The 17,895-nt window shown below is 41.5% G+C and overlaps 1 pseudogene; it reads left to right on the top strand.

Annotated features, from left to right (window-relative positions):
* The first annotated feature begins 15,534 nt into the window (after nt 1-15,534).
* LOC149811892 (methionine S-methyltransferase pseudogene) lies at nt 15,535-17,294 on the top strand (annotated as a pseudogene).
* Nucleotides 17,295-17,895: the final 601 nt, after the last annotated feature.

Below are 17,895 nucleotides of genomic sequence, written 5' to 3'. Positions count from 1 at the left end.
AGAGAGAGAGGGGTTGGCGATTTTTTCAAAGGAGGGTCCTCCACTATTTATAGCCAAGGTTGCTTAGTGGCTAAGCAACCCATTTGACCAAAATGCCCTTTGGCTTTTTCAGAAAATCAGCTTGATCTTATCCATCTGATTCTTTGATCTTATCTAGAAGGAATATTCTATGGAATATTCCCTGAAAGGTGCTGGAAGGTCCTGAAAGGCTCTGGAATATTTTAGAATATTTTTTGAGAAATATTTCTGTGGGTCCCACAAATATTTTCGCGGGTCCCACAAAAAAGTCGAGTTTTCGGCATTTTTTTCCAAAAAATTCTAAGTAGGCCATTATCTTCGTATTGACGTAACTAAGAAAGTTGGCTCATACAAATCTCTTGATTTCGTTCAGGTAGGAAGTTATAGCTTCTAGAGTGTTTGAGCATATATTCGTGAAGATACGAATATCCTAAGTATATTTGGGTCGCAAGAATCGGTTCTATTCGCTTTACAGTAAAAATGCTATTTTTCACTAGAAAATTCCTCATGAACTTATTCAGAGTTATCTGAAAAATTGCGGGTCTTACATCATTACCCCCTTAAAGGAATTTCCTCCGCAAAATTTTGTTAAGAGTACTAAGTGCGTAACTCAGGATATTTCTCCCATATATTAGATTCATAATGTTATTCACTTAGTTCAATATCGTATTTATTCCAATCATAATCTCATATCATGATTCATGATCGATGAGGTATGCTTCTCATATTTGAGTTCAAATTACGCTACAACTACGGTAGTTTTGTTGAATCAATGTTCTTCCAATCGGCTATCAACGTAGCCATCTTGTGTAACTATTTCATACACACCGATCATTCTTCTAGAGATTAGCCATATTAGAATAAGTCCCCTGTCAGACTACCTGGTATTAGAAACGTACCTCCTCACAGGTTTGCTCTCGTTAGACTTACCTGATATTGAATTAGTACACCCTCACAGAATCATGCTAGCCAAGCTACTGATTTTGGAACATATACACTCGCGCAGAGCTGTATACCCTCACAGGCTCGCTCTGGCTAGACGATCTGATCTTGAATATATAAAACCTTAGAGGACTCCCTTCTTGGGAACAATTCCTCGATGGTTTATTTTATTAAGTGACTTTTAGCGTTCTAATTATGCAAACTTAATTTCTCAATCATGAGATCTATAGCCATCAATGTTGGGCATAAGCACTTAAGATTTAATTTGACAAATCCAAAATTACTTTAGAGAGCAAGGATACATATCGATCCAGATGACCGTACACAAGGTCATAAGCTACTTGCCTCAAGCATTCATTGGATCTTGTCTTTCAATTGCTTCTTACCCTATATAACTCTCTCTATCAAGGTATTCAGACTCCTTGATATGGTCATCATTCGTGAGTTGTTCGACTGTCACCGCATAGACACAACCTGCCATGGGTTTCTGCTCTGCCTTGGGTAGTGGCAGTCATTGTTGTTGTGTTTGTTGAGAGGGTCCTCCAGATCCCATATTTCTCTATTGAAGATCTGAGACCTTCTTACGACATTCTCTTACACGATGCCTTGGTTTGCCACAATACAGGCAACCTCCCATATCGTGAGGATAAACCCCTCCGGGATGATCTGAGCTACACCTTGGGCATCGAAAATTAGGTTGTTGGTAGGGATGATTAGCTTCTACCATCTGCAATGACCGCTCGGCCGGTGGAGTAAAGTTCTTCTCTTGAAAATCTCTCTTATAAAACGGTGGTCGTGATTCTTGGCCACCAGAGAACGTCCTCTTATTGTTCCCATTACTTGTTACTGGTCTCTTTACTACGATCCCTTTACATCACTCTCAGTCTGTGCTAATCTTTGAAGTTGCCGCCATAGCAGCTTGGAAAGTTTGGGGCATACTAGTTATCACCTGAGACCGTAGCCCTTCCCGAAATCCATTGATATATTTATTGGCCCTCTCCTGGTCGGTATCAAATAACCGAGAGCAATACCGCTCAAGGTTCTGAAACTTGGTAGTATAGTCGATGAGACTTATACCACTCTGCTCTAGTTCTAGGAACTCCATCTTTTTCTTATTTCTGGAGTGTAACGGGAAGTAGTTATCCAAGAAAGTTCTCCGAAAATCATCCCAAGGGATGACTTCAAGCTGAAAGAACTGGATGATCTTAGTGGTATCCCACCACTTTCGTGCATTATCCTTCAGCCTATATGTGCCGAAGTTTGTCTTTTTCTCTTTTGGTACTCCCAGTACCAGGAATGCGCACTCTGTCTCATCGATCCAACTCTCTGCCAGTTCAGGATCGGCTCTACCGGCGAAGATTGGTGGATCGAGCTTGAGGAATTTTTCATAAGTTATTCCTCGCAGGTTCTCATTGCGAGGTGGGGCTGGTGCTTGACTTGATTCACGAATGGCAGACACAAGTCTGTTGAGTGTCTCTAGCAGGAAGTCCTGTGTATGGGACTCCTCGCTTGGCAGGGTTCCCCTCGTCCTAGGAGCCATTTATCTATTCACGTAGATACACCCAAATCAGCAAAGTATAAAATTTATACTTACAGTGCAATACCACAAATAAGGCGGATCTTGAACCACGTTTCTCAGACTCATGCTTTGATACCAATTCTGTAACGCCCTGGATTTCCAAAACAAAGCTAAGTTAAAATTTTCATGAATTTGTTTTTTTTTTCTTTGCAGCGGAACTTAGTAACACTTTTAGCAGCGAAATCAGATGATAATGAGTCGTCAGTTTTAGAAAACTCTGAGCACGTTGCAGGTATACGGACAAGCAACTCATTGACCACCAAAGTGTTCCATTTTATAGAAAACCACATGTTTATTACAACACTACTGCTTGGAAAAGCAGTGTAGGTTTAATAAAAGAAAGCAATACAACTCTGTCTAGTGAAACCCTGGAACTAGATGCCGCTTTGCTCCGCATATCACAACGCAGGTCCAACACCTTAAATCTCCATAAAACGGGGTCAGAACCACTGGTGGTCTGGTAAGCAAGCAATCACACATCCATTCAACTCAAGTGCATACGATGACCACTCAAGGTCGTTGTTTGCAATAACGACGCTCAAGCCTCTAGGACTTGGAGTATATCAGAAAAGTCTCCTCAGAGCTATGAGTTGAACATTCGCTCAAGTCTTCATGACTTGGTGCAAGCCTCTTCAGGGCTATGATTTGAATAACAGCTTAAGTCTCCATGACTTAGCCTTGACCTCTTCCTGGTCTCGAATGAATGTCTAGCTCAAGCCTTTAAGCTTTGGCACATCTGTATCCTATGAATCTAAGAACAACTCTCTGAGCTTTGCTTAGTTGTACGGATATCATTTGGGTTCCTTCCCAATCGGTCCAGTAGTATACCGACCATGACACCTTTACAAAGGTTATACAGGACTGACTCAACAACGTCCATACACTCATACATTCAAAGTATCGTTATACCTAAGCTAATGCTTTGTTTCGATAATTGCACCTCCCCTTGGGCTTAGGGGACTCATATCTGAGCGACAATGCGATGATCTGGGGGTTGAATATTCTATTTATTTTAGATACCCCAGAGGCCTGTTGACCCCATCCCCCTAGTAGAACGGTACAATATACCGGAAGAAGTCCCTACTAGATATTCAAATACATTCTGCTACTGGATTAGTTGGGTTCAATCCTTAGATATTTAAGGATAACCACGACCTCCATACCTCTGAGTGATAGAGGCCATCAATGAACTCTATCAGGTTTGGGTGAAATATATGTCACTCAAGGCTACGCCATCACCGTCTTCCTCGGTGAGAAATTCTCAAGGAGGCCTGGGTCTTACAATTACTTGACGAACATTGCATGCCTATAGGGAAGCCTTTGAGAAGTATGTACCCGACCCCAATCACCCACACGGCTTTAACCACAGAATAAAGGTTTTATTCATATGCATGATTAATTCTGCTGTCGGCACTTTGGCCTTGACGAGCACTTCACCTCTTTCGGTGGAAACAACACACTCTGGCTCAGCGGCTCTTATGAGTCCGGTTGTCTAATAATTCTCAATGAGCATGCACATGACTCGATCTCTACGGATCGGCTACTCGGCGTATTTTTACGGAACAAGCTCAGGACCTTGTCAAGGCGCTACCACTACTTCGGCGCAACAACTCTTACAAGTACTGTAAGACCCACGATTTTTCTGAGAAATTCACTGCTTACTTAGTGTTGATATGTATGCTTTCATATGTATATGAGGTTATATCACGTAATTAGCTATAAATTGACTGTGCTTTGTATTTCTGCTTTGTGCGCGTGACCCGAAAATCACGTAAATACACTATGTAAGTAAGAAGTGCCTAATTCCGGACGAATTAGCTTATGAAGTTTTAAGGGTTAAATTATAATATGTTTATATAGCTTGTCCCCAAATTTGGGACTTATACGACATAAAAACCTCGTCAGTGCATGTGAATTATGAGTTTTTCTTTAATATTGGACACGAATCGTAATACACTTAATTATTGCAAACGAAAGGCAACTTTCTTAAATAGCATTTAACATTCCATGTTAGTTGAGGCTTTGAAGGGAACTAAATGATTTATTGGGATTAATTTAATATTATAATGCATTAATTAAGCATTATTTTGAAACATAGAACATTGGCGATTTTGGATTTGGATCCGGGTCAACTAGAGGAGACCCAAACCCATTGGGCAACCCCTCTAGAGAATGATTTTGAGCTCAGTTTACCAGCTGGTCTAGGGTGGACTAGCTGGGTGGCATATTTGAAAAAAATTGCATGGTTTTGGAAAAGAAGGCCACTATTGGCCATTGTTCTTTTCAAAAGCCTCATGATGAAGCCTAGAGCCTATCATGAGAGGCGTTTTTCCATAAAAGGAGCATGGGGCTGGTGCCCCATGGTATTTTTGAAAGGTATTTGAACTAATTCAAATAGCCAAAATCGATAAGTGGGGTTGGGTGGCAGCTTAGGGCACCCCCATGTAATTTTTACGGCAAGGATTCCACGTTTCGGCATAAGCCAGCAACCCTACATGTCGGGTTAGCCCATTTGTGGGTGTTGTTTGTTAAGGCGAAACAGTCTGAGCCATGGGGAAATCGCCCCATTGTTTTTCGTTTTATTTCCATTTCATTTTTTGCTCGTTTAACCATGAACGTCACGTCTCCTTTGCTTTATTTTAGTTGGATGGACGTTCCAACAAGTGTGAACCAGGCCGACCCCAGCTGGGTGAGCCTGGGCGCCTCTTCCTTTGCATAAGTTTGGGCCGAACCCACCAACTCGGGTTGGTGTGGGTTTGGTTTCTTTTTCAACCGGGCCGGACATGGTCTGGACCGAATGTTGTCCAGACCTGTCAATGGCCCTTGTCCTGAACCGAGTTGAGATAAGGCACCTACCTCCCTTCTCCATTGAGTTTTTCACAACTTATTCCAGCGCCACTTCGGGTGGCTGGGGCAGTTCCCCTTTCCCCTTGGTTCAGCGTTGGACCTAGGCTGCACCCAATTCCCGGGTGGGTGTGGGCTGTTTCGTTCCCTGGCCTGACATGGTCTGGACTGCATGTGGTCCAGACCTGTCAAAGGCCTGTCCCACTTTGGATCCGTTGGGCGTCAGCCCTTTCTCATCTTTCAGTCTGGGTTCTCGGTCGTGCTGTGGTTGTTGCAGCAGCTGGGCTGCGTCCAGGTGCTGGCTGGAGGGTCTAAACACCTCCCTTGTCCGTTGGCTGAAGCCAACTTGGGTTTGGACCAGTCGGTCCAGACCTAGGCCATGGTTTGGAGGGCCTGCTGCAATTGAATTGCAGCAGGTGGGTCGCCTCCGTGTGCAAGCTGCAAAGCCTGCACCCTTTGCGTTGTGGAGTGGTGGCTGAGCCACACGTGTGGTCTGGACCAGTCGGTCCAGACCTGGGTTTCTCTCACGGCTGCATCCGGCTGTCTTCTTTTGGTTCAGCAGGGTCGTCCTTTTTGTGCCCTGCAGCGTGCGCATGGTGCCCCATGGCACTGATGCGGCTGCTAGATGGGTAGGTCAGCTTTGGACAACTCCAGCCCACAGCTGGATTTCCTTCTTTTTGCCACACCTTTAGCGTTGTTAGTGGGCCTTCGGGCTGCAGCCTATGGGGTTGCAAGTGCATACGTAGCACGGGGTCCAATACCTCAATCGCCTTATGGAATTTGACTCATTATGTTGGAATCAAATAGTGCACGTCGACCAAAGCAAATTTATATAAATTCGCTTAGGAATGAACAAAGAAATGGTAAGCTCCTCGATGTGATGTTGGATGGACTTGCCCCTTGGTACGTATGCCCATTTTTGCTATAGAACGCAAATTTTCGTGCTAATGACACCCTATCGAGTGCTTTTAAGTAAAATAAGGTCTTGGCGTAATTGAGGAATCTATGGCATAGGTCAAATGTAATATGGCTTTTCCCTCGTCTTATAGGGAACGACACAAGTTATATTTAAGAGTGTTAATATATGTGTGGCAAGGCATTTTGTTGGTGTTTGAACAGCATGTACACGGCCACACACACTTTAGCACGTAAGCATTTCACTAAAGAATGCAATCATAAACTCATATTAGTGATTTTTTAATGTATGTCATCAAATGGTTGTAATCATATGGTCGTGTTTGATTGCACAAATCACTTTGGCAAATTATATGGTTTTCCCTAAGTGTGAAGGGACTCGAGGCACTTGGTATGGAATTACAGTCTTTTGAGACTTATGCAACTCCTTGGAGAGTTTTGTTGCGGGCAATGGATCCACTTAGCGAGATGAGCTCGCTTATGGTTTAGATACATGGTTTATGAACTTTGGCACAACTTTTGAGTCACGCCTTACCTTGGCAAAAATGTTTCTAACTGTCTCATCCTAATGTGCAATGCTTTGTAATGTCACTTGGCTAGTTCTTGCACTTATGGCACGATGCACTTACTTGTCCACTTGTATTTGTGCAGAGTTCACGATGACACATGTGTCACAGTCTTTTGTATTGTTACATTAGAGATTTATTGTTCTGTGATGCATACCATGTTATAAATGTTATAAACTGTGTTAGATTATGTTCCTTGATGTATACTTTGCTAATTGATATTAATTATGAAATGAAATATCATGCTTTGCTTAATTGCATTGACTTCTGCTAGTTATATTCTCTTATTGCACCATGTATAGCTTTGTACATCTGCTCCTGTTGTAACTGCTCAATTCTTGTAAATAAGCATGCTATGTGTTTCATGATAAGCCTGCTTTCGTTTTCCACACATGGATATATTGTGGTTTGGTTTGTCTCACCAGCTCGAAAGAGTACTGACCCCGTTTTATGGGGATACAAGTGTTTTACTTAGGCGTGCGATGAAGCTCGATCTGCGACAGCAGACTCTGAACCCACACTTCTGGAAACTTTGAGGGTCTTGGCAGTTGTTGGTTTTGTATAAGGAAAATGATTTGTACTACTTGTAAAATTATTAATAAAGTTGTTTCAAACCTTGTTGTTTCACTCCTGCGACCCGCCTTGGAGTTCGCCGCTTGTTTTCTCCTTGTTTTGGTACTTCCGCACATGCGCAAATGTTTTTAAAAAAAAAAAGTTTACCCAAAAATCCAAAGGATTGTCAAGTCATAAATTCTGGGGACGTCACAGTTATGGTATCAAAGCAGTGTTTTAAAAGTAATAAAGAAGTGTGGTTCAAGTCTCTGCACGCATCGGCATCGCACTGTAAGTATGCCTAGTCTTGTAGAATTGTATTTCTGGTGTTTAATTGTTTTTTCTGCATGTTTAGATGAAATTGTGTGTTTTTTGGGTGTCTTCCGATGCGAGACATAGTTTCATGTTTAAGCCTCATAATTTGGCTTACGATATTGATTAACGGAACCTAAGGGTTTGTTTGCGCTTGAGGATATAGTTTCCCAAGCTGATTAGAGTCGACTCTTGTGAGAGTTGGAGATTTTCGACTGAGACCTAGGGGACTACTTGCATAGTTCGCCCTTCTCGTTCCACATTGTGTGGTGGAGACGATTGATATATCATAGCGACTATCGAGCTTTTAGCCTTATTGTGTTAAAGACGAGATGGCTTCGATGAGAATCATCGTGTGAGGCTCTAAGTGGATGTTTTCCCTCTTTTCCAACTTCGTTGGAATTGTTCGTGACCCTTTCTTTGACGAAGGGTATCTTGCTTGATGCGATCTTTTGGACAGAAAGTGAAAGCCTTGTCTGTGCCAGTGAGCCTCTGTGTATCCCGTTGAAGGATATTGTTGCTTCTTCAGTCATTCTGGGTGAGGAGAACGTATCTGTCGTTATGCGCTTTGCATGTTGCGTGTGTGTTGCCGGTGATGGCATCTGACTCCTGAGAGGGTCGTATATGGGATGGTTTAACACCGATATTCAGGATGTTGTTGCTCGTGAGAGAGCATTGCGGGAATTTTTGTTTCCCTAACCACTGTCTGGAGGATGGTGGTGTGTCGGCTCAGGAGGTGATTCCTGGTAGTGCCAATTGTGCCGCTGGATGGAGTAGCTCTCCAGCAGTGCCGTTAGCGTGGTGATTCGCTAAACGATGCCATTAGGATGGTGATTTCCTAATGAGGTTGTTGGGGTAGGGATTCACCAGCAAGGCTGTCAGCGTGGTGATTCTCTAACGATTCCGTTAGCATGGCGATTCGCTAACGATGCCATTAGGATGGTGATTTTCTATTGAGGTTGTTGGAGTAATGATTCACCAGCAAGGTCGTCAGCGTGGTGATTCTCTGACGATGCCATTAGCGTGACGATTCGCTAACAATGCCATTAGAATGGTGATTTCTTAATGACGCCACTGGAATGGTGACTCTTCAGTAATGCTATCAGGGTGGAGGTTCTCTGATGATGCCGTTAGAGTGGTGATTCTCTAACGATGCCGCTAGGGTGGTGATTCCCTACCAATGATATGAGTAATGATGACTCCCGTGTTTTGTTGTGTTAGAGTAGTGATTCTCTAACGTTTGTCGTATAGAATAGTGATTTTCTAGCAAAAGCGACCTTGTAGGGTATCGCTTGAGATCGTTCGTAGAACGTGCTTATATGTTGTGATGTGGTTTCGGTCTGGATTATGTGTGTTGTATGCTCATGATTTTTGCATGATTGTTGTGATTACTATATTCGCGAGCATGGTTGTCAGACCTAGCGATTGATTTGTGTGTCTTTTTGTCATGATAGATGACTTGGAAGATTAGATGCAATGATATTATGGGTACTGTGAGCAACCTTGCAGAGGTTGTGCAACAGCAGGTGGTTGCGATCCAACAAATAGGTGTGAATCTTCTGCACGTAGCCCAAGGTGGCCAGAACAAGAGTACAGTTACCTATAAGCGATTCATGGAGTTAGATCCTTCTGTTTTTATGGGTAAGACAGACCCTGAAGCTGCTGAGTCGTGGATGCACGAGATAGAGCGTATTTTTTGTGTTTTGGGTGTCCCAGAGGAACAGAAGGTGAGTTTTGGTACTTATCGTTTGAAAGACCACGCTGAGAAGTGGTGGGACACTGTCTCTTCGGTTAAATTCAAGGACACAAATTTTACGTGGGAAGAATTCGTCAAAGTTTTTAACTCTGCGTATTTTCCTAAGCATGTGCGCAGTAAGAAGATGCAAGAATTTTTGGACTTGCAACAAGGAACAATGACTTTGTCAGACTATATTACGAAGTTTCGTTGTTTGGAACGATACTGTCTGAATGTTTACGTCATGGAGAATGATCGAGCAATGAAGTTCGCTCGAGGTTTGAGGCCTACTTTGAAAACTAAAGTGTTCACTAGCGGGCTAAAGTCGCTCGAAGAGGCTATCGAAGTAGCTACGTTACTGGATGAAGACCAAGTTGAGCAACAGACTCAAGTTTTTGCGATTGTGACCGAGAAGAAACCTAGTAGGGTGGAGTCCTCGCCACCTACTAGGAAGCGGAAGCGTCAGAAAGTGCAGCAGAACCGCCAGCGAAGGCGATCCCAACGACTGGAAGTCCAGCGGAAGTGTCGACGATGCGAAGAAGATCACGCTTTTGGAGCTTGTCCTCTCTTCGATGGCAAGTGTTTCAAGTGTGGACAACCAGGGCATGTTTCCAAGTTTTGTCCTAAGAAGTCTGCGAGAGACTTAGTTGTGGCCGATTAGGCGCTATCAGACAAGATCTGACTATTTTTGTTGGTGTTTGACGTTTTGTGAATTCGTAGACGAAATCCTTTTTAAGGAGGGTAGGATGTAAGACCCATGATTTTTCTGAGAAATTCACTACTTACTTAGTGTTGATATGTATGCTTTTGTATGTATACGAGGTTATATCGCGTAATTAGCTATAAATTGACTGTGCTTTGTATTTTTTCTTTGTGCGCGCGACCCGAAAATCGCGTAAATACACTGTGTAAGTAAGAAGTGCCTAATTCCGGATGAATTAGCTTCTAAAATTTTAAGGGTTAAATTATAATATGTTTATATAGCTTGTCTCCGAATTTGGGACTTATACGACGTAAAAACCTCGTTAGTGCATGTGAATTACAAGTTTTTCTTTAATATTGGACACGAATCGTAATACGCTTAATTATTGCAAACGAAAGACAATTTTCTCAAAAGGCATTGAGCATTCCATGTTAATTGAGGCTTTGAAGGGAACTAAATGATTTATTGGGATTAGTTTAATATTTTAATGCATTAATTAAGCATTGTTTTAAAACATAGAACATTGGCGATTTTGGATTTGGATCCGGGTCAACTAGAGGAGACCCAAACCCATTGGGCGACCCCTCTAGAGGATGATTTTGAGCTCGATTGACCAGCTGGGTGGCATATTTGAAAAAAATTGCATCGTTTTGGAAAAGAAGGCCACTATTGGCCATTGTTCTTTTCAAAAACCTCATGATGAAGCCTAGAGCCCATCATGAGGGGCGTTTTTCCATAAAAAGAGCATGGGGTTGGCACCCCATGGTATTTTTGAAAGGTATTTGAACTAATTCAAATATCCAAAATCGATAGGTGGGGTTGGGCGGCAGCTTAGGTCACCCCCATGTAATTTTTACAAAGTTTGATGGCAACCTTATAGCCCCTACAATGGCGTTTTTGAAAACTTTCTAAAAAGTTTAAAAAGGAATGACATGCATTTGCTATGGGGGGGCGTGGAGCACCCCAGCCATCCATCCAAGCTGGGATAATCCCAGCCATCCATTTCTTTTAACCTAAGTATTTAAACTTCTAATAAAGGAAGAGAGAGAAGCCTTGGGCGATTTTCCCTTGGAGGCTCTCTCTCCCCTCTCTTGCTCTCCCCTATCCTTCTCCAAAACCGTGAGTGAGTGGATACCATCTACGTAGTAGCTCCAGCTCTAGCTTCTTTCCTCCACCTTTTCAACCGTGTGAAAGCCGCGAAGGTGAGACACTCCTTCACAAGACCGTGGTTGTGGATTTCGATTGAGCATCTCCATTTTTTATTTCTCATGTCTCATTTATGTATTTTACGAATAGGCTGCATGCATTGTGAATGAGTTTTATGTTGAGCATGCCATCACGATTTTGGTTTTTCCTTCATTAGGCAAGTAGTTGCACAAAGGGTTGAAGTCCCTTCCATATTTTCGTGTCTTTCCTTGGTTATTGCATTTTCTTCTTCATTGGTGGCGTGATGCATGATATTCAAGGTTTTTCCAAGGTTTGAGCGTTTGGCAAGGAGGCCACGTTTCGGCATAAGCCAGCAACCCTACATGTCGGGTTAGCCCCTTTGTGGGTGTTGTTTGTTTAGGCGAAACAGTCCGAGCCATGGGGAAATCGCCCCATTGTTTTTTGTTTAATTTCCATTTCATTTTCTACTCGTTTAACCATGAATGTCATGTCTCCTTTGCTTTATTTCAGTTGCCTGGACGTTCCAGCAAGTGTGAACCAGGCCGAACCCAGCTGGGTGAGCCTGGGCGCCTCTTCCTTTGCATGAGACTGGGCCAAACCCACCAACTCGGGTTGGTGTGGGTTCAGTTTCTTTTTCTCCCTTGCCGGGCATGGTCTGGACCGAATGTGGTCCAGACCTGTCAATGGCCCTTGTCCTGAACCAAGTTGAGATAAGGCGCCTACCTCCCTTCTCCATTGAGTTTTTCGCAACTTATTTCAGCGCCACTTAGGGTGGCTGCAGCGGTTCCCCTTTCCCCATGGTTCAGCGTTGGACCTAGGCCGCACCCAATACCCGGGTGGGTGTGAACACCCCAAATTTTTCAAAGTTTTGTAAAAATGACCCTTTTGCCCCTAACCCCGTTTTCTGAGAAAATCAAGTCATTTCTTCAGATTCTCTGAATTAAAATCCATATTGATATATTCAAAATCAATTCCGGATCCGAATCCATTGCTTTAAGTCCATATTTCTTCAAAATCCGGATCCAAATGTATTTTCTGAAGAAATTTTCTCAAAATAGCTTTTAAAGTTTTAACCTTTGTTTTCTCACAAACTTTAGGATTTTATTCTAAAAATACAAAAAAATTGAAAAATAAAACAAAAACCAAAAAAATGGAAAATTTCAAGAAAAAATGAATGAGTTTAAGCTTTTTAAAGTCGATTTTGCTAAAAAAATCATTTTTAAACCATTTTTATGAAAATTTTTGTTAAGGGAGGCTCTTTTTGGAAAAACCAAATTTTTTTACAAAAAAACCCTTCTTAGGGTTTCTCTTGGAGAGACCTCGGAAAAAGAAGGGATGATCGCACCCTTCTTCATCGCCCTTCTCTTTCTCTCTCCTCCATTACCCACCGAAACCACCTCTCTCTCCATTTCCACCGATCGCCCTCCCTTTTTCCTCCTTCGTTCATCTCTAACCTCCCCTTCTCGAACCATCTCCTCCACCTTTAAAAGGGGCATGGAAGGCCTCTTTTTCGATCCATCGTCTTCACCCCTCCCCTTTCCTGTAAATAACTCTCATTATCCTCTCATTCGACCCATCCTCATCCTAGGTTTTCACCCCAGCACTTCCTTCCTTCTTTCAGGATCGAGCTTCAACCTTCCATGTTCATCTCCCTCTCCTTCTGATTCCCTCCTCTTCTTCAGTAATAGAAGATCTTCATGGCAAAATGAAGAGAAGCTTCTTCTTCATCCCTTAGAACTTCAATAAAACGCTGGTAAGTACCCGATAAAATTTCATTCTGATTTCTCCTTCTTTGATTTCTTTGAGGCTTTCCCGTTTTATTTCTTTTTTTTTATGCACCATTGGTAGAGTCGGCCTGCATTTAGCAGGATCGAACTCACCCTTATGCAACATCAATGGAACCCTTATGTTCCTATAAATCCCTTTCTAATTTCAGCATTCTCTCTATCCAACATTTTCCTTTTTTTTTATTTTACAAATTCATGATCATTCTACTTTAATTCAATACCAATCATCGATCTATATCTTTCAATTTGTATAACTTCATTTTAATTTCCTTTTTTTTTCTTTTCCTTTCATTTTATTATCTTTTTCTTTTCTTTCTTTTCTTTTTTTTTTCTCTTTCTCTTCTTTATTCCTTTTTCTTGTTCTTGATTTTGTTCATGGTCCCGTTAGAGCACCCATATAGTGTTGATTTTGCCTGTAGCAATCATCAACCTTTGTAAACGTGCTAACATCAAAAGGGAACGATCATGTTCTAATAAAATTTTTTGTTTCGATCTTCTAATCTTTCAATCTTTTGAAGCTTTCTGTTTGTGTTTTTTTTTTTTTAGGATTCTGCAGATATGCGCCATAATATTTGTTTTAATCCCCCTTGAACCGATAGGATTATCATCTCATATGCATTTATGATTTAATAAACTCCTGATAATGTTGCCCATTGTGGATCCACCACGTCAAGGGAAATGCGTCCCTAGCCTTTTCCTCTGCTAGAAGTCGGTGGTATCCTGCTAAGATTCACCTGGATTGGCCTCATGACACCTAGTTAATTGGCTATTTCTAACATTTGTTTATATCCGACTGATATTTCTCAGCCCTCGTGTCATTTCCTCCCCTTTTATTTCTGTATTTTGCTTTATCTTTGCTACCTTTGTCACCGTCTTGTTTGGAGTTGCAAGACCTGGTAAAACATACCTCAGATGATCATGTCTATGGGCGTCAGATTCATCACGTTGGGCTGATGTAGATGCTGGTTAAATTACTATCAACTCGCTATCTGATCGAAGGTTTTTTTTTATCATGGTTTGGCCTAAAAAGGTAAGATTATCTTGATACCCTAAAGAATAGTAGCACCGTCATCTTACATTCTTGAATCTTTAGCTGTGTGCTTCTTCAGGGTCACCTTTTTTATTTATTTTTTTGCAGAGCATGTAATATATGATACGTTGAGGCAATTTTTTTTTTTTTTTTTGTTAACATATAACCTGTCTCAGATTGAATAAAGTTTTTTTTTTTGCTTGTGAGATAAATAATCTGCATAAGAGCTGTGAATGTATCCCCTAATAAGGATACTCTGTTTACTATACATGGTGAGCCACATCCACCACTTGGCAGACGTCAACTTCAGGTGGCGAAATTATTTGCAATATCGTTGAAGGAATCTGTGGGTACTTAGCAAATGCATACTTCACTACTGCTACCATATGTTCTAGTGTCTTATCCCACATTGCCGTCACCACCTATGGCCTCTTTCCCATTCACTGCCTAATACTTACAGCCCGGTATTCCATTGCTACCACATAACTCTGTCACTAGTTGCTTCATCCATTTACAAAAATAGTTGTTGCCCCATTCATTTCCACACCACCACCACCATTGGGAAACTGCGGTATGCATCAAAGAATCCCCAATCAGGGAGTTGTTCATACTTTGGTTACAGATCAGATTTGGTGGCCTTACAGAGTGTTTTTTACAATTCTGGGATCAAATAATGTGGATACATTGTTGTTTAAAGAGCAGGATGCAAATTACTGCGTTGACATTACAAGCACAAAGGATGGCAAGTTCATTACTGTGAACTCTAACTCAAGGACTTCATCTAAGGAAGGATTATGTAGTTAGTGCAACCAATCTTTAACATGGGCCGCAACAAGTTCAGAAACGTGAGTGTGGTATGTAGTATTTTCTGGAAACATCACCACGAATATTTCTACATTCTCGTAAATCTTCACCCAGGGGATAAACGTTCAGTTTCCAAAGGTTGCCATATTGCTAGATGTACAGTGAGAGGTTTTTGCCATTGGGAGTGATTGGTGCGAACAATGATACAGGATTGAGCTTCCAGCTTGCTCATCATCCCCACAAGGATTGTTTAGGTAAACAATTTTATAAGCCAGAAGAACCACAATGTTGGAGTACTTTGTCTGTGAAACGGAGGAGGTTATTTCACATGATGGTGTCTATATACCTTTAACAATTGTTTACTCCAGAATATCAAAACAAAGTGGCAAATGTCTAGGTTTTTTTGTATGGCTAAGGAGTTTATGGTGAAGTTTTAAATAAGAGCTGGCATTCTCAATCTTACTTGCTAGAAGTTGGACCATAGTATATGTTGATAAGCTTGGTGCTATTGGCTTCAGTACTGTGGGTCTGGTTTTAGATGCAGCTATCAATTGTTTCTAGTTTTTAATGTTGTATTAACATGCACTTGCCCAAGAAATGGTTGACGTCTTTGGCAAAAGAGGGTATAAATTGTAGTACAGATGACCAACCTGAAGAAAATGTGATCATGGTGATTGAAGCTCCACGCCAAATCTGATCTTCTAATTGAGTTGATCAAGAAGTTAAAACCACGAGTTGTCATCACTGGCATGACAGAATTTGAAGTTGTTACCAGTACAATTTTTTAATAAATTCCAGATACAACGAGAGAGATTGGTTCTCGGCTTTTCTTGGATATTTTAGATCATCTCGAGCTCTCCAGTCTTCCTGCTTCTAATAGGGTTCTAAGGTACCTTGCCAACATTGTTTTACCCTCACATGCAGCCATTTTCTGTGGCCTTGTTAAAAATTAGGTTTCTTCGGACTTGGAAGTAGCTTTCTTTAATGCATTGTTTAAGACAGTCGATTTTCTCAATGGTCATCCAGCTTTATTTAGCCAATATGATTATGGGTGTCTTTTCCATGAGTTTCTAGCTTTTTCAGCTTGTTGACCAGCATCCTATATCATAGAAGGAGTACAAGACGAGCTCAAATATGATGATTGGATTTGCGAAGTCTTTCATTGCAGCTTTTAGTGATGCTGAGCTCTCTGTGAATCAAACAAGAGATTCGGCATTGATTCACATGGACATTGATCATAGTTCCTTGCCTATTCCTCTGGTTGCAAAAGGTGTCATCTTCGAAAGCTTTGCAAGACAGAACATGACGAAGCAAGAGACTGATGTCACTATTGTGCTTCGACTGTTCATAAAGGATAGTTATGGGATCGAGATGCATAATATCACCGAGTTGGTTTATGGGGACTGCCCTCTGGCTTTATTCGATAAAATAGTCCTGTGCAACATTGAAGAAGGTGGAACCCTATGCTTCCCTGCTGGCTCTAATGGAATCCACATGTCTGCAGCAAAGTTTTGAAAGCCAATATTGTGACTATTCCTACAATGAAAGACACTGGGTTCAAGCTCACTGACAGCATTTTAAGGACTATACACAGACCCTGGGTATATTTCAGGGTCAACAGTCATCCCTACGGGCTCCATTTACAGCAATAAAGAAATTAGGGGCATCCTTTCAGTTTGCATAAGGTTCGGAGCCAGGGTGGCGATAGACACTTCATTCTCTGGTTTGGAATTCAATGATGAAAATCAGGATAAGTGGAACATAGAAGGCATATTGTCGAAGCTGAAGGAGTCTGACCCACATTTTCTGTTTGTCCCCTCGGTGGACTCTCCTTTGGGATGCTGAGTGGGGGGATCAAATTTGGCTGCTTGGTTATGAATGACCCTCTCCTGATTGAAGTATTCCACAGTTTCCCTGGCTTAAGCAAGCTACGCAGTACTCTGAAGTATGCTAGAGACAAGTTGCTGGGATGCAGAGGCAATTGCTGAACAGAAAGTAATTCTGAAGACAAGGGTAGAACGTTTGAATGAGATGTTAGAGCAGTGTGGAAGGGATGTGCTAGATTGCTCTGGAGGAGTATCTGTGATAGCGAAGCCATCTGCTTACTTTGGAAATTCTATCAAACCAAATGGCTCTGAAGATGATACTAGCACCAATATCATATTTAGCGAGTCAAATATCAGGGAGACCATCCTTAGAACCACAACATTGTACATCAACAACAGTTTGTGGACTAGAGTTCTTGGGTATTGCCGCTTCACAATTGCCTTACAAGAAGTGGAGTTTGAAAGCGCACTACAGTGCATCCTGCTTTTCAAGGAGCTGGTCCTTGATAAATGAGCGTTCAAGTCATTGAATATCTTTCCTGGCAACTTCTATTGGCATGAAGAGGTAACTGCTCCCTATTGCTGCCTTTCTTTATCATTTTTTTTTCAGATATTGCATATATTTTGGTAAATCTTAGTATATCATGTGTGCATAACTACATTTCTTCCTTCTTTATCATTTACAGTGGTTCACAAGGAACCACTGTAAGTCTTTTCTCTCTTATGGTAGTTCATTCTTGAACTACCATAACTACATTTCTTCCTTCTTTATCATTTACAGTGGTTCACAAGGAACCACTGTAAGCCTTTTCTCTCTTATGGTAGTTCATTCTTGAACTACCATAACTACATTTCTTCATTCTTTATCATTTACAGTGGTTCACAAGGAACCACTGTAAGTCTTTTCTTTCTTATGGTAGTTCATTCTTGAACTACCATAACTACATTTCTTCCTTCTTTATCATTTACAGTGGTTCACAAGGAACCACTGTAAGCCTTTTCTCTCTTATTGTAGTTCATTCTTGAACTACCATAACTACATTTCATCATTCTTCATTTGCAGTGGTTCACAGAGAACCACTATAACTTTTCTCTCTTTGTCATGATAGTTCATT

Source organism: Nuphar pumila, chromosome 17 (assembly GCF_984573655.1).
Source record: "Nuphar pumila chromosome 17, dmNupPumi1.hap1.1, whole genome shotgun sequence".
NCBI lineage: Eukaryota > Viridiplantae > Streptophyta > Magnoliopsida > Nymphaeales > Nymphaeaceae > Nuphar > Nuphar pumila.
Note: the sequence above shows the minus strand (reverse complement) of the source record. Positions and strands in the feature narration are given on the sequence as shown.